Source organism: Podarcis tiliguerta, assembly GCF_965153285.1.
Source record: "Podarcis tiliguerta genome assembly, chromosome: 12".
NCBI lineage: Eukaryota > Metazoa > Chordata > Lepidosauria > Squamata > Lacertidae > Podarcis > Podarcis tiliguerta.
The window spans coordinates 40,757,144-40,780,186 of record NC_139545.1 but is presented as its reverse complement, the minus strand read 5'-3'; the positions used below and the strand labels follow the sequence as shown (position 1 = coordinate 40,780,186).

General features: G+C 43.4%; 1 protein-coding gene across 4 annotated transcripts in view; it reads left to right on the top strand.

Moving 5' to 3' along the window:
- LOC310661061 (uncharacterized protein) overlaps positions 1-23,043 on the top strand; it is a 94,786-nt gene that overhangs the window by 32,861 nt on the left and 38,882 nt on the right. The gene's annotated exons all lie outside the window — the stretch shown is intronic.

Genomic DNA, 23,043 nt, shown 5'->3' with positions numbered 1-23,043 from the left:
GGCAAGGCAGAGGAGAGGGGATTCAGAGTAAGAAGGCAGCATAAAAACAATAGAAACCCACCTGGTGATATAAGTGGGCATAGTTAGCAATAGCAATAGAAACTTTATTCGCCTCAGCCGATGGATATGGGGGCTTTTGGGCCCCACCAGGACTGGGTCAATAATCTTTCTGCTTGAGGGACTAGGCTAGAGGTCCCCAACCTTGTGGGGCCCAGGAACACATCTAAGAAACTGTCACCACAAAATACCCATTGCTCAGAATTTCCCCATCCAAACACAAACAACAGGCAGAACACCTACACACACCCCTCCTAAAAACACAGGCCAAAGGAGAAAAAACAGGCAACAACAACAAAATGGGAGGGCAGATGGCCTTGGCAGACACCAAGCAAGGATTTAAGGACCCCTAAACAAGGATTTAAGCATTATTTTAGTGCTTCTCAGAGATGTGGATGTGATGGTAACATCAGCCATGTGGGTTGGGCGCCCTTTGTGCATTTTGGTGTCTGTTACTCAAATTTTATTTCTTTTGTTCTGAAAACAAAAAAGGAAGGGGGGGGGGCTTGTGTCTGAATTGCACAAGTTGAATCCCTTTCCCCTATCCTTCTTTGGTAGGTGTCTGCTCTGTACTTCTGCCTCACCTGACCACAGAATATTTATGGCACGAGTGCATAAAATATGCTTTTAATTTAAAAGTGCTGTTTCCCCCACTGAAGATGCAACAGTGTGTGTTCCAACAGGTCAGAGTCCACATGCTGCTTCATTAATCCCCATCCAGGGTTGCACATTATTTGTAGCAATTTAGTCAGCGGAGGTCAATTAGAACTTATGCCTTATAGAAAACCTTGCATAATTTATACCACCCGTGAGAAACAGGCTGCTTTCTTGTGGAAAAATGCACAAATGTGGAAGATGCAAAGCTTCCTGCAGTGTTTCAGGCTGAAGCTGAATCCTGACTAAGCAAAGGTGCTTTGGATTAATGGGCCTCTGAATCAGGGAGGCAGCCTGAATGCAGTTGCAGCCCCCCTGAAGAACTAGATCTTAATCTGGGGGGACTCCTAGGTTTTCCCATATCACTGGAGGCTCAAGTTGCTCCAGTAGCACAGAAAGCCCATTTCCAGATCTTGCTAGTTGCGGCTAGGGATAGCTAGGCACAGTGATCCATACTATGGTTTAGACTACTTCATTGGGCTCTAGGTAGGGCCGCCCTTGAAGACAGTTTGGAGATTTCAGCTGGTGGAAAATGGAGTTGCTTTTGCTCGATCTGACAGCGAGAGACCCTATATTACCTGTATGCAAAGATCTGTATCAACTCTGAGCCTGAGTCATGGTTTTGGTTCTGACTTATGAAGCCCTGAACATCTTAAGGCCCCATTACCTGAAGGAGTGCCTCTCCCCATACCATACCATCTTGCTGTGATGTGAGACCTTCCGATGCTTCATCATTGAGTGAAACGCAGAGGCCTGTGACCCACTAAAAGGCCATTTCAGCAATAGCACCCCTATTATGGAATTCACTCCCTCCCCACCAGAGGTCCAGGTGCATAGTCTTGGGCACTAGCTAAATACTTGTCTTTTTCAGCAGGGCTTTGAATCCTGAGCTCTGGCCTGTATAGTAATATGTGCCCAAATAGATGAAGCTTATTTACTGTGTTGAATTGCTTGATTTTGTTTTGTTTTTGTTTTTACTTATTTTTCATTGCTGTAAACTGCCCTTGGGCCTTTTGACAAAGGGGGCAGGATATAAGTTTTAAAAAGAAAACAAAAGAAAAATATAGCACAAAGATGACCCAAAAAAAAAGACAATAAAATAATTTGATTTAGTCCAAAGGAACAGTAAAGGATTTATAGCATGCTAGAACATTGAGAGAGACAGATTAAAATCCCTTTTTACTCTCCCAGCCTGCTGGGTGGTCTATCGCTCAGCCTAACCTTCCTCGTACAGGTGGGGCCAGGCAGGGATCTCAAAGCACTTTGGAATGTACTTTAGAAATTATTCATAATAATTTTAAAATGCATCCTAGCCATCCATGCTTATTATGCTCTTTGCTTGCCATGTTCATTATAAATACAGGTGATTAGAGTGTCTGCTGAGGATAAATAAGTTGTCAGTTTTGCTTAAAGAAAAATAGGTGCTTTCCTGGAGATGTCCTGGCTGAGGTTTGAAATATGAAATTGACCTGAGTGATGAACACAAATGAACTTAGGTGCCCCTCACTCACGAAACCAGGGGTGGGGAACCTCTGGCTCAGGGCTCACATGTGACCCCCAGGCCTTTCTGTTTGCCCCTTAGGTCTTCATCCTGGCTTTTGACACTTGAGATGTATGTTTTTAGGGCATGATTGCAAGTTGTTTTATACTGTTTCTTGCATTGTGTTCTAGTTGTTGAGACTTTAGGATGAAGGACATAATAAATTCTTCCTCCAGTTGCTCCTGTGATGGCCATTGCTGGACTAGACCATGCATCCATTCACTAAGATGGTTGGGCAATTGCTCCTTCAGACATTGCATTTTGAATGCATTCCCATTAAATGTTTAATACGTGCATTCAACTAACACATGTTTCCAGTCACAAAAGGTGTGTGGTCCAGAAAGCTATGATTGGCTATGGCTTCCTGTTTTGTGTAGGAGCATGTAATGTATGCAACGCCCCTAAGTGGTTTAGGATTGCAATCTTCTAATCTCCCTCTCTGTGTTCCTTCCCAAGTGCAGACCTGTGCTTGCCTCACTTGGCAGCACAGAGGCAAATGTTTGCCAGACATCTGTTGCACATTCAACTGCAGTCGGATTTCTAATCTACAAGTTAGTTCTTCCAGGTCCCTTTTGTCATAAATTATATACCTCATCCCCTCTTCAATTTAGTAAGTCCTCAAAGAAGGATCACATCTGAATAAACTTCACTTCAAAGCTAATGATTTAGCCCTGCTTATTAAAATGTAGATCTGTTAAGAGGATGTTCCTAATCAGGTGGAGTAATGAAGGAGTCTTTTATAGGCTTGATGGCATTGAAGTCTGGATTTTTGCAATGTTCCATTTTCTGGTCAACAAAAATGACAGGCAATTAAAGCCAAAGAACTTGTATGCCTGAAGAGTGAGCGAAAATGAGAGATGAACTGGTGTCTGGCCAGAGATTAAAATGAAAAGCAGGACTTTATTTAACTATAAACTGACAGGTGAAACAGCCCAGGAGGAAGCGCTAGGAGTGATTTGGGGACACAGTTCTTGAATTGCAAATTTTAATTTCCCTCCGTGCTAGAATGGGAATGGGAGTTACGCAATAGTCCCTTAATATCCCTCCCAGCTGTGGAGAACAATCATATCTGGCAGAGAACATCGCAGTGGAATTATATTACGGCTGCACGGTTACTAAATGCTAAACTGCAAATATATGTTCAACTAACTTAACTGGAGAAGAGGAATAGATCTAATGTGTCATGTGGAAATGAACTAGCTGGAGAGGAGAATGAGGGAGGAAAAGAGTCAATTACTGAGATAAAAGAGAGAGAACTTTTACAATTTTCTTGCCTTAAGAGCCTCAACTTACTTGAAGCGAACAGAGTTAAAGTTAATATCCATGGATTGCTGCTGCATCATTAGATATGGGGAAGGACTGTAGCTCAATGGCGGAGTGCTTGCTTTGCATGCAGAAGGTACAAACTTCAATCACCCATGCCTCTGCACAGGGCTGGTCAAAGACTCCTTGTCTGAAACCTGGGAGAGCCAGTTGATAAGTGATGCTGTTTCCAACAGTAGTCAACCAAAGCCTCTGCTAAACCAGTAAGCCAGGAGTGAAGATAGCAGCACTCTCCCATTATTTATACCCCACATTTAATATTTATTGAGGTTGAATCCTGACAAGACAGAAGTACTGTTTTGGGGGGACAGGGGCTGGGCGGGTATGGGGGACTCCCTGGTCCTGAATGGGGTAACTGTGCCCCTGAAGGACCAGGTGCGCAGCCTGGGAGTCATTTTGGACTCACACCTGTCCATGGAGGCACAGGTCAATTCTGTGTCCAGGGCAGCTGTCTACCAGCTCCATCTGGTACACAGGCTGAGACCCTACCCGCCTGTGGATTGTCTTGCCAGAGTGGTGCATGCTCTGGTTATCTCCCGCTTGGACTACTGCAATGCGCTCTACGTGGGGCTACCTTTGAAGGTGACCCAGAAACTACAACTAATCCAGAATGTGGCAGCTAGACTGGTGACTGGGAGTGGCCGCCGAGACCACATAACACCGGTCTTGAAAGGCCTACATTGGCTCCCAGTACATTTCCGAGCACAATTCAAAGGGTTGGTGCTGACCTTTAAAGCCCTAAATGGCCTTGGCCCAGTATACCTGAAGGAGCGTCTCCATCCCCATCGTTCAACCCGGACACTGAGGTCCAGCGCCGAGGGCCTTCTGGCGGTTCCCTCACTGCAAGAAGTGAGGTTACAGGGAACCAGGCAGAGGGCCTTCTCAGCAGTGGTGCCCGCCTTGTGGAATGGCCTCCCATCAGATGTCAAAGAATTAAACAACTACCTCATGTTCAGAAGACATCTGAAGGCAGCCCTGTTTAGGGAAGTTTTTAATGACTGATGTTTTAATGTATTTTTTATATTTTGTTGGAAGCTGCCCAGAGTGGCTGGGGATTTATAAATAATAAATTATCATCATTATCATCATTATTTATAAATATACTGCTCTTGAGCATGGGGTTTCATTAAGCTATCATGGCTCACATGAGCCATGAGTGTGGAGAGACAAAGTCTCCATGACTGGCTGTCATCCAGTTTAACAGCCATCTCAGCCAGTGACTTTCACAGCTTGTGGCAGCAAATTTCATGTTAGTAACCTGGGAAGTTTTGGAGGCCCATGGCTTTTTTTCAGAAGACATACTATATGTTTGGAACAAAGCATTAAAGTCAGTAAATGGTTGTGGCATACTGCCCTGGTTTCTTCTCATTTTGAGAGCGAGACCTAGTGTGAGTCAGTTGACAGTAGTGAGTAATAGGCCACAGCTGGGAGATTTCAAGACAGTTGTGCTAGCCAGTTTGAAGGTAACAATTTTTAAAGCTGGAAAATAAGACTCTTGGGGAGCACGCCAAGAGAAGGCTGGTCATGTGAGCTTGGCGAGGCCCTGGGAACACTCACGAGGAACCAGAAGTTGGACAAAACTTTCCTCAGTCGGTCTTCTAGGGATGGATGTTAAGAAATAGGTTGATGAATTGTCTTGAAATGACTGACGTGATCGTTCTAGCTGTGACTTCAGCTTAACAAAAACTCTGCTACCTTCAAACTCTTCCTTAAAATAATAATAATATACTAATGATTATTTGAAAAGTGTCAAAAGAAGGCCACATACAGGATGCATTAAACAACAACAGCTTTAATACAAAATGGTTTATGGAGAGAACACCATGCAGCAGGTTGCTGCTTGCAAAAGAGGCCACATCTGCACTATATATTTAAAGCAGTATTAAATCATGGCTTCCCCCAAAGGATCATGGGAGCTGTAGTTTCTCAAGGGTGCTGAGAGTTATTAGGACACCTTTATTCTCCTCACAGAGCTACAATTTCTAGAGTGGTTTAAGAATCAACCCCTCTTTCCAGGTGAATGGAGAAGAAAGTGTTTGTGGTTTTGTTTAAAAAAGCTCAACAATTTTGGGGTGCCCTGGTTTTTAGTTTTCGATAGATCTCCATTGCCAGTGCCTCCCACATCTATTTTCAAATGCACAAACTGCAGGGTTACACAGAATCAATATACAATGAGTTTTTATTTTTGGAATGAAGCCACTCTCTCAAGAAGTACATCTCAGGGACAAGCAATATGCAGAGATGAAGATTGTGTGTGCACTATGTAGAAAATGCAAGTGGCCAAACTCCATTGGTTCTGGAATAAAATATGTAAAGCGGGTCTGTTACTACTCACTTCCTTGGCACAGACAAAGTTTGTGTACAGAAAGTGAAGAAAGAGGAAAAGGTGTACATTGGCAAGGGACTCATCGGTGTTAAATTCCATTGCCAGTTATGTGATTCAAAAAAGACTGTAAGCAACATATGGACAGTTACATAAAATGCAAAGCCTACTGAGAAAAGAGAGGCTGCAGTTCTGACAATGGCCTTTTCTAAACTGCATATTCTGAAACAAAGCTGCTATTTCATGGTATTTCAGACTGAGGAGTTAATCGTGCCAGAGTTCAGGCAGCCAGAAATCTGTCAGACTCAATCCCAGTGCAACCCAACATTCTTTCCAATCCCCTTACTTTGTATTGTTCCGGAATTTTCCAGCAAAGCACAAGTCAACTAGCTGGGTCTTAAAACGGAGCAGTTCATCTTAACTGCAGCTGACATTTGCATTCTGAAGAGGAATCCTGCTTTCACGCTCTGTTATCCTCCATTTGGTTGAAAGGGCCTGCACTGTGCTCTTCCAAAATAAATTCTAAAAGTTACCGAATCAAGTGCAATAAATGTAAAATGAACATATGGAAACACTTAAGGTATATTGACATGAGGAGAAAAGCGTTGAGTCGTTTCTCTGGGTTCAGCTTCAGATGGCCGCGTGGTGAGAGGAGGATACGTTTTTATCAGCTTTAGACTGGTGGCCCCCTTTAGAACTGTGAACTGTTGTAACATTTCTTATCAATCAATCCAGAAAACATTTCCTTCTGGCTTGGGGGTGGGTGGGGGTGGGGCTTGGTGGGATGGTAGGAAAATCACTTCTGATTCCTTTAAAAACAGCAACAGTGGAGCAATCTCATTTTGACAGAACCTTGTCATTCAGACAACTCAGCAATTTCACTCTGAAAGCAGTTATCTGAGATACCTCGGGTCAGGCATGAGTAACTGGTGGCAAGACAGATCCTGGAGCTCCAATGGGTCTTTTATTGATCGCCAACCCAGCGGAGGTGTGGATAAACAGAATATTAGGGCACTGTTCTGAAATTGCTGGGAACTATGGGCGGAGTGTGCGCTCTTGTGCTTGGGTCCTGCTCGTGGTTTTCCCGCAGGCATCTGGGTGACCGCTGTGAGAACAGGATGCTGGCCTAGATGGGTCACTGGCCTGATCCAGCAGGCTCTTCTTGTGTCCTTATTTAAAGCAGGGCTGGTGACCCTCTGACCCTCCAGAGGTTTTTGGACTACATCACTGACCATACTCACTGGGGCGGATGCGAGTTGAAGTTCAACAACACCTCCAGGCTCACCAGCCCTAATTTAAAAGAAAAATGTACTTCTATTCATAGCATTTAAGCGCTTTCCTGGCTGAGGATCCTGCAAGAATGAATCTTAAGTTCGGAGTCGTTTTATTTCACGCATCTTCTGTATCTCAGCAATTTCAAACTTCCTGCTTTCTTGTAGTACAAAATTGTGAGAAGTGCTTTAAGAAACCCACTTTCTCCCCCCCCCCAGAGGAAATACTTTGGGGAGACTAATGTTGCTTATTTGATTGTTTTACATTATAGCTCCCTCCATGCACCTTAAAAAATGAATTTTGATGTGTTTTCTGTGTTTAGACCTTTGTTACAACAACAACAACCCCCAGAAAAGGTTGCGGGTAATTAAGTTCCAGTCTACAAATTCAACCTCTAGGTGGGACCAGCTCAGTTTGTATCATAATCCACAAATGCTGGATTCCACAAGTGTCCATAGCCTGTGGTTTATAGAATCATAGAGTTGGAAGGTTCAGCACTAAACTGCAATAGTTTGCTCACTGGAGCTCCGAAACACAACATCTAATTGGAACGCATGACTATCTGTGTGACAGCTGTTTCTTAGTGGGGTTCGGAAGGGGCTCCTGGCTGTTGTGTCTTATGATCCTTATCCCAATGGTTTTTCTACTTCAAAACAGTGTAGGAGGGAAACGGAAACCTGGTGGGAAACAGAGCAGGTTGAGCTATGCTGAAAGCTCAGTAAAACCCCTTGTTTGAAGCGATTAATTTGGTGACCTCTGGCCATAAGGCAGACCTCCAATTTGCAAAGCAGAGGACTGAATGAAGGGGGGTGGGGAAAGGATGGAAGCAATCTATTCATGAGAGAATGGTTGAATAGAAAATGTTTTGCTCTCGTCTCTCCACCCATACTGTTTGCTTGTAGAATAAACAGGATTATTACTTGCATTCATAGCTGAAATCAAGCATTTGCTTACGGTCCAATAAAAATAGACATAGGCCTTAGCACTGTCCCATCTCCACCCCTCCTCTGCTGCTACTTTATCTATTAGAAAGGTACTTGACAAAGCATTGTAAAGATAATACTGAAATCAGACAGTGGCATTTCCTTATGGGTACTGGGCTCAGAAGTTGAAATATGCCTGTGATGTGAAATAGATAGAAGGGTGCTCAGGGCTTGCAGCATCCTCTGCTTGAATTGCCCTATAAAAATCTCTTTGCAAATGATAATCTACCATCTATAGTTATAAGCCTTTAAGCTGCTTATTCTGTTTTTGTGGGTTGGTGTTGTTTTCTTTAGCCTAAATATGCAACCAACTGGCAACAAATTCGCACCAAGGAGTCGTGTAATAAAATCTCAAATTAACTCCACAGGAATAAATCTTAAAAGGCCACAGAGGATCCTGACATTTGTTTCAGATAGTAAAACCATAAAGCTTGTTCGCTTGCAAACTAACAGTCTTGTTTTCAGCAAAGCCTTTGGCGTCTTTAAACTGGCAACATAAGAAATGGCTTCAAAACTATGTTTGGCTATTGATGAAAATGATGAGAATGACATTTTCACATTTTGCTTTTCATTGTTGCATTATTATAGTTCATAACTATATGTATTTATATATGGCATTTCTGTGCCACCCCATAACATAAAGTTCTCTGGCTGGCTTACAATAAATAAGTTTTTTTAAAAAAAGAAAAGAAATGCAAACTAAAGCATAAAACCAATTAAGAAAAAAGGGACGTGGGTGGCACTGTGGGTTAGGAGGTTTGAATCCCCGCGATGGGGTGAGCTCCCATTGCTCGGTCCCTGCTCCTGCCAACCTAGCAGTTCAAAAGCACATCAAAGTGCAAGTAGATAAATAGGTACCATTCCTGCGGGAAGGTAAACTGCGTTTCTGTGCGCTGCTCTGGTTCACCAGAAGGTGCTTCGTCATGCTGGCCACATGACCCGGAATCTGTATGCTGGCTCCCTCGGCCAATAAAGCGAGATGAGCACTGCAACCCCAGAGTCGGTCACGACTGGACGTATTGGTCAGGGGTCCCTTTACCTTTAATTAAGAAAAAGGGGGGTGACATGAATGCAACAAGTGGCCCAGATTTCCTAAGTTGTTCACAAGCCTGGGTGAACACAGAAGTCTTCACCTGGCATTGTAAAGCCTACACGGGTGGCACTAGGCGAGATTCCCCCACTTCATAACTTAGGTGCCACTACTGAAAAGGTGAGGGGATCCAGAGCAGGATCTCAAAAGCGGCTCTTAAGGTCGGAGTAATGGGGGGAGTCAGTCTTTCAGGTAATCTGGCCAAAGCTATTTAAGGCTTTAAGGTTTAACCCAGAAATGGACTGGGGTCACTTGATGACCTGTTGACTGAGTGTGCATACTGAATTGTTTGCAGAAGGTTTGTAAGGAGGTTTTATAATGCTGGATAGTTGCTTCTTGCTTGTGTTGGACAGAGAGAGATGTGTGAGCAAATTTGTTCATTCCACATACTTCCTTTTTCTGACACCACCCAGTACTGCTGTGTAGTTTCTGCAGAAGGCAGAGAAAGATTCCCCACCCCTGTTATAAATACATAAGATGCACAAACCAAGGGGTAAGGAGCAGCAATAGATAGTGTCATTTCAACAACATTATAAAAGTAAATCATAATTGGTGAGACATGCCAGTAAATGTACCATTCAGATCTCATACTTGGCAAAGAGAGCATTGGATTTAATGTGTCTTGTTCCCAGTTAAGGGAGCATACCACTGTAACCTTAATATTTTGTAATTTTGTAAACATTAGGAGAGAAATAAGATTTGAACTCATGTAGATATAAACATGTCTACCTTGGGTTATTGATCGTAAAACTTCCTCTTCTAGTTAATCTGAAATTAGTGTGGGATAAACATATAGCTTTATAAATGGGAGGACTGTTTTTATAGGCTTACGTTTATATAGTGGAGCTGAAATTCACCTGGACACAGTTCAGCTAGAGCCAAACCCTTTTTCACGCTCCGTTGAATTCAGCAGGAGGCATTTAGTGCATGCTTAATTTTCCATTAAAATCAAAAAGATTTACTGTGCAACTTTACCCAGAAGTAAGCCCATTTAATGTTCTTGCTCTCAGGTAAATGTGCCTAGGCTTGCAGCTGTTAAGTGTGCTTAGCTTTGCTGGGTCATGCTTATTATTAATTTTAAAAAAACCCATTGCATGATTTGTGAAAGTAGCAAATGGAGACTAAAGAGATGGAGCCCTGGAGTCACATGACACCCCACCATCCACATATGGCAAGTGCAGATTAAAGCTGAGACAGACAGCTCCAAGTGGGAATTAAGTGCAGTGCTAACACAGACTCTGTAACAGGTTCTTAGCAGCAGGAAAGACTTATGTCAAACCTCTAATGTACAAGGATGTTAATGGAAACAAAACACTGTAACAATGTTGATTTATTGGGTCAGGCACATCAAGACTTTAATAAGCGAATCTTTGACACAATCCCGTATAATGGCTATCTGGGCCTCTTCCAATGTATCATGTCACTCTGGTTTGGCCTGCTTTCACAGTTATTGTGGCTGCGATCCAGTGCTTGATGCTTGGTTTTCAAAACAAAGATGTGGGGTGTACGTGTGTGCGTGCGCGCGCCTGCTAGTGTTCATTTCTTCACGTTGAACTCGGTGATCTGGTGGACTGGCTGCTGAATTTTCAATTCAAGTTTTCCAGCAATGTGTGGGGCTTTAGCAGCAGAGTTGTCTTCCAAAATACTCCTATGGGAAAGCAGTGCTTTGAAAGGATTCAGGAGTAGTAGTGGTAGTAATTGTGCCCCACCCATCTGACTGGGTTGCCCCAGCCTCCTACTCTGTAAATACATGCATACAAGTCATAAACGAAAAGTAAAAAAAATGTTGCCTCCGTAGGTGATGTTCTTACATAAACCAAAACACCTTTTAAAGCCCATTGTTTGATATCGTGGTGGGAGGGACATATTGGTGATCACCAGGCCCCTCATAAATAACAGCATAGTTTTCTAGTATCCTATTTAATGAAATTTATTTTTTTAGCTTTCTTGGAAGCAAAGTCCTCAATCAAATCACTGTAATCCAAACCTCTCCCAATTTTATGTTCATCTGAAATCGGTGCTAATCCTACTAAGCGTTCTTGCAACATAGAAGAGGACAGGGTTTTTTTTTGTTTTTTGTTTATCAGGTTCAGCTTTGAAAATGACCTCTCCCCAGATGCAACAGTTATAGGTACAGTGGGAATAATGTCATGTACTACACATAAATTGGGGGGTAAATATCTTGAATTTTACACATGAATAAACTGAAGGGCTGGCAAAGCTCTGCATTGATTATATAAGCTAAACAAGAAACAAAAAAAGATTGATCTCGCTTTTTTTGTTGCAGTTTCATTTTTATGACCCCCCCCCCCCGTTCCTTGTACAGCTAAATTTATCTAAAAATTGCTTTAAAAAAAGAACTGCAACAAGGGTAAAAGTATCATAATACATTCATTATTATCAGTCTGCAAGTGAGGCAGTGGATGTGCTGGACCATTGTCTTGCCTTGGTAATGGATGGGATGAGAGCCAACAAACTGAAGCTCAATCCAGATACGACTGTTAGTGGGCGGTTCCCTAGACCGGATGGATGAGAGGTTGCCTGCTCTTGATGGGGTTATGCTCCCTCTGAAGAAGCAGGTACATAGCTTGGGGGCATTTCTGCATCCTTTGCTGTCACTTGAGGCTCATGTGACCTCAGTGGCACGGAATGCCTTCCATCTGCTTTGGCTGGTGGCCCAGCTGTGCCCCTATCTGGACAGGGATAGTCAAGGCTAGATTACTGCAAGATATTATACATGGGGCTGCCTATGAAGACAGTTCAGAACATTCAGCTGGTACAGAATTTGGTGGCCAGGTTGCTCACCAGACCAAGACGGTTTGAACATATTGCACCAATCCTAGCCTGACTGCACTGGCTGCCAGTTAGCTTCCGGGCCCAATTCAAAGTGCTGGTTTTGACCTATAAAGCCTTAAATGGCTCAGGATTGCAATACCTCAAGGTCCATCTCTTTCCATATGAACCTTCCGAGACTCTGAGATCATCATCTGAGGCCCTTCTTCACATGCCTGTATGAGAGTTCTGGAGGGCAGCAACACACGAATGGGCCTTTTCTGCTGTGACTCCCTGCCTGTGGAATGCTCTCCCCAGGGAGGTTTGACTGGTGCCTTCATTATACATCTTTAGGCACCAGGAGAAAAGTGAGGAGGAATTAAAGAACCTTTTAATGAGGGTGAAAGAGGAGAGCGCGAAACATGGTCTGAAGCTCAACATAAAAAAAAACTAAAATCATGGCCACTGGTCCCATCACCTCCTGGCAAATAGAAAGGGAATAAATTTTTTTCAGAAGCTTCTACTGCTTTTTGAAACCCATGGTCTCAATACTCAGTTCATATAATCATGAATACCTTTCAACAGTGTCAATGCAACATCTTGCTACGTATCTCAATTTTGCATCACCTTGCTTACTCACTTGTGACAGGATGCCATACCAGATAACTGTACTAAGAAGACATGTGAAAGATTGAAGCTCAGACAAAAGACCGTTGGCTTCAGCACAAGTTACCCTGTCAAGGGCAGGGGCTTTCAATAATTTAATAATGGCTTTATAAATTTGAGAAGCCTTGAAGCAAACAACTTCTACACCAGTAATGCAACTCTCCCAATGAGTTTCAGGTGGCATTTTCAAAGCACATCTTAGAAATGATGTCAGTATTTTCCATCTTTTGTTGAGGATGCAAAGAGACGATAAATTCTGTGTAAATTTAAAAAAGAAAAGAGCTGAAGCTATATTGCTTCACATAGAACTAGGTTTGAGCTGTGACATCCACGGGGAATGTAAATAGTGTTAGGGTTGAGACATAACATTCTCCTATGTATTCTAATATATTTTCATTTCATATTGGCACCATTATCATATCCTTGACCTTTGCAGTTACCTAAGCTTCTCAAGAAGTGACTCTGTCAACCCAGCTCCACTAGAGAATTTGCATTTATGTATCCTACGAATCTTCTGATGCAGGTTCACTCTTTCCAACATTAGCAACTCTTAAAAATGTGATTTGTTCCTGATGACATATACCTGGGGTACAATCAAGGATGATAGAATAGTATTTTGATACTTTAAGTTTCAGATGTTCTTCAATATATGATTTGAGATCAGTTCAATTAATTTGCTTTGTATGTTTTTTTTCTTAGAGGGCAGGCATTTCCTTACATTTGGTTCTATCTGGCCATAACACCCACTTGTCCTAAAAAGAATTACTGTTCTGGCATCACCGAGGTCATTTTTAAAAAATGACCGCCAGTTCCTTGTTGAACTAAATTTCTCTCGGCTAAGAACTGGAAGCAGGCAATGAAGTATTTTTTTATCCAGTAGTCAATTTGCAGCTACAACTGACACTGCTGTAATGCATCAATAGGCGTTTTTGAAATCAACCTTCCTTTCAGCTCATACCACTTCTTCATGCAACACATATGACCATCTGAAACCTCATGATTTTTAAGATGATAATTTAAGTGCTTACAGATAAGCAATCCACCAGCAAATAGCTGCCTTATCTTCTGACTAAACAGTTTGTAGTAGAAGGAATAAACAGCATCACTAATCTTTGAATATACAGACAATTTCAATCCTTTGTCCATTCCTTAGAACTTTGAAGAAGTTAGATGGTGTAAACCTCCTGCCGTTGTTCACTGGATACTTGTCATTGTGAAAATAGTTGTCTCTTCATGAACTAGCTTGAATCAAGCAACCTCTGTCCGTGTTGCGGAGTCTGCAGTTTACAAGGTCCTGACAGAATTATTGTCATGTGTGCCACCATGGGACTGTCGGCATGGGGGGCAACAGGCATGATCCCACTTCCCCAGTCTCCATAGTTGTTATGCCTGGTTCCCGCATCTGAACAGGGGTAATGAAGCTCACTGGTTATCCATGGATCAGGTCCTGTCTCTTCATGTAATCTGCCTTCTGTGCTTGCTAGGATCAGTAAATTGGGATAACCTTGTGTACAAGGCTCTGATCTCCTTGGGAGAAGGATGTGATTAAAATGCGACAGAGACAGGTAACCAAAAAACAGAAATGTGATGCCTGAAAGTCATAGAAGGCTCCAGAATTGAAATCCATACTCTCTCAGCTCTATCTCCTGAGCCAGTGTGGTGTAGTGGTTAAGAGCGGTAATCTTGTAGTCTGGTGAACTGAGTTCGCATCTCCGCTCCTCCACATACAGCTGATGGGTGACCTTGGGCTAGTCATACTTATTCCAAGTCTCTCAGCCCCACACACCTCACAGAGTGTTTGTTGTGGGGGAGGAAGGGAAAGGAGAATGTTAGCCACTTTGAGACTCCTTAAAGGTAAAGGGGTAAAGGGACCCCTGACCATTAGGTCTAATCGTGACCGACTCGGGGGTTTTGGTGCTCATCTCACTTTATTGGCCGAGGGAGCCTGCGTACAGCTTCTGAGTCATGTGGCCAGCATGACTAAGCCACTTCTGGCGAACCAGAGCAGCACACGGAAATGCTGTTTATCTTCCCGCCGGAGCAGTACCTATTTATCTACTTGCACTTTGATGTGCTTTTGAACTGCTAGGTTGGCAGGAGCAGAGACCGAACAATGGGAGCTCAACCCGTCACGGGGATTCGAACCACTGACCTTCTGATCGGCAAGTCCTAGGCTCTGTGGTTTAACCCACAGCGCCACCCACGTCCCTTTGAGGCTCCTTAGGGTAGTGATATCAAATCCAAACTCTGCTTCTGCTGTACTAAATATTTCTCACACTCCTATATACTTAGAAATAGAGAGGTTTTTTCCAGTTAACTCGCCAGAAATGCATCCTCTAGAGAATACGTAAGAATCTACGCCAGTGCATCTTAGCAATTGAAGCAAATGGAATTCCTTTTGATCAGTGATGTTTATGGAACACTTTCAGCACAGGGACACACCCTCAGGAACTACTAGCATGCGTAAAGCAGCACACTTCCTAAGCCAATCATTGTGCTATTTCGTTTGTACCGCTACAGGCTGGTTTATTTTTCTTCTTCTTCTGAATCTCTCCGTGTTAACGCAACGAGGAATTTGAGCTAAAATCGCTACCATCTGCATAAAGAGAGTAGCGAAACATAGTTATAACAAATGTCTGATTTGGACAGCAAAGTACAGGGCGGCTAATGGTAACCTTTCTGTCATTAACATGAAAGATTAAAGGCTATAATGTACAAAAAATGTATTAGACAGTTTATCATTATTTTTAATGATGTTTCCAAAGCTACAGTGGGCAAGATCTCTAGAAAGGAGGAAAAATACCTCTAATTTTATTTGCATTCTTGGGAGTCTGCCCAGTCATGATTGTTACCTTTAAAATACCAGCTTTTTCCATACTCTCGGCCTAGTTAACACTCGGCAAAGGCTTTCATATAACCGCTCACTTAAATGCTCTTTTTCAAAGTAGCCTATGTTGACCTTTTACCTATAGAGTTCTGGTTCAAATCTCACTTACGCTTGGTGGAAATTTGAAATAGCGACTATATGTAATGTACTGGCTGTGAGTTATGTAAAATGAACTGGTGGTTTCATTCCAGGTCCCTAAGGATTTTTTAAGAATCCTTCCAGCATCACAAATTGATAATATCTAACACTTCATTTGGAATCATACAGGTGTGAAGGATATCCAGACCAGTTGTTATGGATATGATATATACCTTAAATTTCATAGAATTGTAGAGCTGGAATGGACCCTGAGGGTCATCTAGTCCAACCCCCTGCAATGCAGGAATCTCAACTAAAGCATCCAAGACAGAAGGCCGTCTAATCTCTGCTTAAAAACCTCCAATGAAGGAGAGTCCATCACATCTCATGGCAGTCTGTTCCACTGTTGAACAGCTCTTACTGTCAAGAAGTTATTCCTGGTATTTTGTTGGAATCTCATTTCTTGTGACTTGAAGCCATTTAGGTCCTACCTTCCAGAGCAAGAGAAAACAAGCTTTCTCCGTCTTCCATGCAACAGCCTTTTAAATATTTGAGGATGGCTATCATATCTCCTCCCAGTCTTCTCTTCTCCAGGCTAAACATACCCAATGCCTTCAACTGTTCCTCATAAGACTTGGTTCCCAGACCCTTGATCATCTTGGTTGCCGTCCTCTGCACACATTCTGGCTTGTCAATATCTGTTTTAAATTGTGTTGCCTAGAACTGGACACAGTACTCCAGGTGTGGTCTGACCAAAGCAGAATAGAGCAGGACTTCCATTGATCAGGACACTCTGTTTCTCTTGATGCAGCCTAGAAAAGCATTAGCTTCCCTGCCCCCCTGCTGCATCACACTGTCGACTCATGTGAAGCTTGTGGTCTACTAAGACCCCTAGATCCTTTTCACATGTACTCCCGTCAAGCCAAGGTGTCCCCCATCTTATATTTGTGTAGCTGCTTTTTCCTGCCTAAGGGTAGAACCTTACATTTATCCCTATTGAAATTCATTTTGTTAGTTTTGGTCCAGTTCTCCAATCTGCATGTGTGGTTTTGATGCCAGGCAAAGACATCTTTCAATTTCCCCAGGCTTAAACCTTTTATGATGCATTTATGCTGCTCTGATATCTCCCGTTTTATTCCTGTATTATTTAAGTTTGTCATTTGAACTTTCCGAATTGTATTGTTTTATTGCAGGGGTGGGGGGAGACTGTGTCCTCCAGAAATTGCTGGTTTGCAACTCCCCATTAGCTCCAGCTGGCAACATCTGGAGAGCCACAGGTTCCCCACCACTCTTCTTATGACATTGATTGCATCTTAACTGTTAGCCACCCTGGAAATATTTGTACTGAAGGTGGGAACATAAATTTGCAAAACATATATTCCATGTGTATGTCATACCTTGGAAGTCGATCGGAATCTGTTCCGGAAGTCCATTTGACTTCCAAAACATTCAAAAACTAAGGTGCGGCTTCCGATTGGCAGCAAGAAGCTCCTGCAGCCAGTCGGAAGCTGTGGGATCTGCGTCGGACGTTCGGGTTCCAAAGAATGTTTGCAAACCGGAACCAAAACATTGGGAGCCAAAACATTTGACTTGCAAGGCGTTCAGGAGCCAAGGTCCGACTGTATATATCTAATTCAGGGGCTGCCAGAGATGCCCATCAACAGGTCCTTTGTCCTCCTTTTGGTGATTAGTAAGTGGCCACTCTGATGTCTGTGGACATTTTAACATTATGGGTTGCATCCAACTAACTTCCACTCCAAGGAGAGCCATTGAAATGAATGGGCCCAAGTTAGTCATGCCCACCCATTTTGATGGATCTAACCCTATGTAATGAGAACGTGCCACTGGTGTGCCATTTTTTTATCATCCTGTGGTGTATGTAATGTGTAGCCCCTCAGCACTCCCTCCCTCTCCCTCCCTCCCCTCTCTAGATTGTCATTTCCTTTAGGTTCTTTTTGATTACGCAGACTTTATTATACCAAGCTAAGTACCGAGATCTGCACTATGGATTTTCCCCCATGTAAGTTGTTAGAGCAGGTTCAGTCAGCACATTCAAGTTAGTCCCTTGTGTCCCATAAATGTAATACAACACTCAGCCCACTTTGATTATTTTTAGGATACACTTATGGATATTTGTTGGGGTGGAAGAAGGCCAGAGGGAAAGGAGCAGCAGAAAGCGGGATACAGCTGACCGTGAGTGTGTGAAAGGAGTGTTAAAATGGTGACAGGTTAAGCTCCTGACAAAGACTCTGATCAAAAGCAGAACCCACATTTGAATGCTTATTCTGATTTACTTAGGGGGTGTTAGTTTAAGGGCCAAATAGCATGTTTGATGCAGGAGTTCTGCGATCTGATCTCCTATCATTTTTGTTTTTACTTAAAAACTGGCATGGAAGGTCTGAATTGGATCTGAGCAGCAGTACTGGGGAAGGTAGGCTTTAACCCTCTCCTCCCCATGCCACTGGCTTGCATCCTTCCCAAGTTGCTGATGGCGCTGCGGTCATGAAGAGGGCAGCCACTCCACAGTAGCCTGGAAAGAGCAAGCAAGAACAGCCATTTTTGGTATCTTGAAGTTTCAGAACAGCTGACCTAGAGATATCCTAGAAATGTTGTCCTGGGGATTTTAGAGGCTCTGCCTCGCTGTTCACCAGAATGGAACTTATGCGCAAGTTTGGGGAATAAATAATTTCCACCTTTCTAGCCCAGAAATTGCCCTTCAGTTTATCAATGAAGCAGGATCATCTACTGATTAACACAAATTGTGCTCAGGCAGAAGCACGGTAGCACTCAGTGAGCTGCCAAGAAGAAAAGGGCTTATTTTGTTATTGCTAGAATACCTGTGGCCTTCTTTGGAGCAGTATTTGAAAAATGTTGTGTTGTGCTGCCAAAAACGGCTGTATTCTAGTTTTATTTTAGTCATGAGAGTTGATTTGACTTTTTTTGTCCCTGGCCAAAGGACCAAGACGTGTTGGAACGTTGACTCTCCTTCCCTGCAAAGATTGTAGAATTGTAGCGTTGGAAGGGACCACAAGGGTCATCTACTCCAGCCCCCTGCATTGCAAGAAACTTTTGCCCAACGTAGAGCTTGAACCCACAACCTTGAGAGTAAGAGTCTCATGCTCTACCAACTGAGCTATCTCAGGTGTGCATCAGCACTGGCAACTGATCTGTGGTTGGGGTGAGAATCATGGAACATTTTCCTTCCTAGATTTATAGGCCACTTTTCTACTGAAGCTCTCATGGTACTTTGCAGTTTAAAATATTGACACACTGTCCAAGATGCAGGACAGGAAAGGTTGTGGGGGAGGAAGAAAAAGAGGGAAAATAAGAAAATCCAGGTACCAACTTTTTCTTACCATTCCATTGGCCTGATGACATAATGAGGTTGCATAATGTGGGTGCAACGAATGGTCACTGCAGCAAATCCACTTTTTAAGAAACGCCTTTTTTGCAGTTTGTGAAGTAACAAGAAAATGCATCGAAAAGTTTGGGAGGGATGAGTGAAAACATATACACACCTTGGAAGCAAATCACAATGAATGCTCAAGAAACAGGTGTTTTGGAAGACCCCTTAATGAACATGGCCCCAAGATCAGCACATGAACACCACAGGTTCCCTTGCTCAGCTCAGCCTTAAAGGTGCACCCTGCACTAACAACAGCCATAACCTCTTACAAATGCCCCTGGGAACCCGTGTCTGTATGCTGCTGTCCACAGGTGATTACTTTAATGACTGACAGGTATGCAGGAGACCCTCCAAGAGAATGTAACCAGCCTGAAACCTTGTGGTAAAAATACCTCATCTGGGAATTTATGCTGGAGCTGTCTTTTCCCCCACAATGGGTTTCATTTCCTGTAATTTAGAGCTGGATGTCTTCATGGAATATCACATGGTTTCAGTTTACACAGGAAATCAGCCACAGTTGCAAGAAAATTCTTCATCTCGATCTCCCCCACCCACCCAACGAAAGTTTGCAACATTCTGGTTTCACCTCTGCTTAGAAGTCTGTGTTCTGCAATGTGATCTCTGGCTACGCCCAGAACAGCAGATTTATTTCTGGCCCTTGATAATCCCTTTATATGAATAAAGCAATGGTGTGCCCCACCCCCGGCCACCCGCTTTCCCTTTACAGCAATTATATTAATCCCAGTTGCAAGAGGGAAGGGGTGGGGGGAGGCTGTTTGGCAAGTCGAGGGTGAAAATCACATTCTGAAACAGGAAGCGTGCCCAGTAAAACGGGGTTTTAAAAAGTCTAGGAGATAAAAGAAAATCAAATTAGAATGGGAAGAACCTTTTTCCTTTTTTTTTTAAATGAGAACAGGATTAATCAGCATGGTTAGAAGTGCTGCCCTGTATGGGATAGTTCAAGAGGGTAGGTGCTGGTTATATACGGACTTCAAATGTTTTTGTGAAGCCATGCCAATAAAAGCAAACATAACTCTACTTCCTGCGTTATTTTTATTTTGGTCCCTGTATTTTACAAGGATCCAAATCATACTGCCAGCACTACAAATGCCAGTTGCTGGGAATTGCAGGTGGGGTGAGTGCTGTTGCCTGCAGGTCCAGCTTGCATTCTTTCCCCAGGCAGTGGCGTAGCGTGGGTTGTCAGCACCCGGGGCAAGGCAAGTAATTTGCGCCCCCCCCCCGCTGCACTGTCCCTCCCCCAGATAGTCCCTCGCTTTCTCTCCGCACCGCACCGCACGCCTGGCACCCTCCCCTCCACTGTGGGCGGCGACCCGGCGGCTCGGATCGGATTCGCACAACCAGCACTGCAGTGAGAGAGAGTGAGTGAGCCAGGTAGGGGCAGAGAGCTGCGAGTGCGAGCGCCCCCCCCCAGTTGTTGCGCCCGGTGCGGCCGGCCCCCCCTGCACCCCCCACGCTATGCCACTGTCCCCAGGCATCTGGTGGGCCTCTGTGAAGACAACATCCTGGATTCGGTGGGCCACTGGCCTGATCCAGCAGCAGCTTCTTGTGCTGTTGCAACTTTTATTTTAGATCCTGGAGAGCCATTGCCAGCCAGTGTAGACAGCACTGAGCTATATGGACCAATGGCTGGCTCAGTATAAGCATCAGTGTTTGGTATAACCTCCTCCTCCTATAGATTTTCATTTGTGAGATTTGGATGTAGGAAAGGACCACTTTCATTTGGTGTTTCTCTCTCTCTCTCTCTCTCTCTCTCTCTCTCACACACACACACACACACGACTCCGTTCTAAGACGGTGATGGCTACAGTGCTTACAGGTGTCAGCCAAAAGTAAAGAAAGTGTTCTTTTTTAAAAAAAAACTACTATAGTTTTATGTAATTAATGCAGAATCAATTAATTGATAAACAAATTAAAATTCATATGATTAATCAAGCTTATGGCGATTAAGATAACTTCAGTCTAGTGACAACCTATGAATTACTCACTTGAAGGAGCCTCTTGGTTGTAACCAGCATGACAGCAGAACATCCTTGCCTGTACATATCAGGGTAGCAAGAGGCAAATGGACCAGCACTCCTTCCCCTGAATGTGTATGCAAGAACTCTTAAGGCAGAAAAAGAGCTCCCGGCCTCTTTCTGCTCGCTTCTCTGCTGTTGCTGGTGTCTTCTCCTTCTCCAGTTTGGAAGTGCTCTTCGTTAATGGGCAAGGAGGGGCCTGACCCACTAGCCAGATTATCACAGGGGGGAGCAGAATGGTGAAGAGGTTAGAGTGAAGCTCAGTGAGTGACCTTGGGCCAGGCCTTAGCTCTCAGCCTAACTTCCCTCACAGGGATGGAGGGATGGAGAGCCACGTGTACTCACGGCCCTGGAAGAAATGGCCTTCGAGAAAGGATGGCTTGTGAGTGCTATAGATTCTGATTTACACAACACCTTTCTTTGCTACTCTCTGCCGGAAGCCTTTCAGCATTTAAGTCTGGGCAACTGACTTTCTCATCTCATTGGCATCACCAATGTGGACTAAGGGGGAACTAGGCCAACCTTGCCAATCATTTGACAACAGGAATATTCAGCTTGGAGGAGGCAGGGGGTGCCATGATTCTTCAGGGGCAATGAGAATATGCATGAGGAGGAGCCCTTGCCTTTTCAGTATAGAGGATCTAGGATAGGAGAGGTGGAAATGACCTCTGGTTGCCAACGTGGCCTAGACAGGGACATCAGTCAATGGCACCCAGCGAGCTTTGTGGGTGAGTGGAGGTTTTTGACCGGGGTCGCTGTGCTCCAAGTGCTCTGGAAGACTCACTTATTTTGGCAAACATTCCCCTGAGCTTGGAACTTTTCAATTTAATCATTCCTTTTAACTGTTTCAATGGTTATGTTAGCTGGCTTGTTTTGTGGCATTTTTTAAAACTGTCAATGTTTTTAATGCTTTGATGGAATCAATTTGTTTGTGTATTTTAATAAGGTATGGGTTTTACAATTGATCTTATACTTGTAGACCACCTGGAAGCCATTTTGCCACGTAAGTGGCATACATATATATTGACAGCGATGGTAGTTGTTCTCTGTGTAAGGCAGGCTCATAGGAGCTTCAGTATTGATAAAGGGGTTGTATCCTCTCTCATTTTAGCCTCACAACAATCTTGTGAGGTAGGTCAGTCCAAGAGATGGCAACGACTGGCCTACAGTCACCCTGTGAGCTTTATGGCACCTGGGGCTTCCTGCTCCAAATCCAACAAGTTGACCTCTGTACCACATGGACAAAGGTTTACATTCCCCCCTTCAAGTTCACTCAGGGATGATGCATAGCTCAGTCCTTTGCCTCCAATCTGCAATAAACTGCAAGGTGGATTACAATTGAGGATTACTCCATAATCATCATATGACCTTGTGTGGATCAGATACTGTTGAACACACAGTAATTTTGGACACAGTTAAATCACTGCAAGGTGACCTCCCTCTGTGTTTGTCCCAGGGTAAAGCTTCAGGCAACGAGATTCCTAGGTTTTAAGGAGGCGGAAAGACTGTGATGGTGTGTGTCAGCTACAGAAGGTTTTTAACGTTGTGTTTTAATTGTTGTAACCTGCCCTGGGACCTTAGGGTGAAGGTGGGGAATAATAATGATAATGATAATGATGATAATGATAATGATAATAATAATGAATAATAAATTAATAATAATAGATTTCCATTTTCTTGTCTATAGAGTAGCTCATGCAAATGAAAAGCTCTGTTCACACTCCATTGTTTAAAAGAGTCTTCCTTTTGTATATCTTGCGTGTTTGCCCAGCTGAACAAACTTCCTAGCAGATGTCTGGTGTAGGATAACTAGATTCAGGCAGGGAATGTCTCCTGTCTGGATGTCCTGCAGTGTGAACTTAAGATCCCTTATTATGTCCTTCCTGGCTTAACAAGGAAGTGGTCTTAATGTGTAGGATAAGGATATGAATATATAGATATATATATCGCACTTGA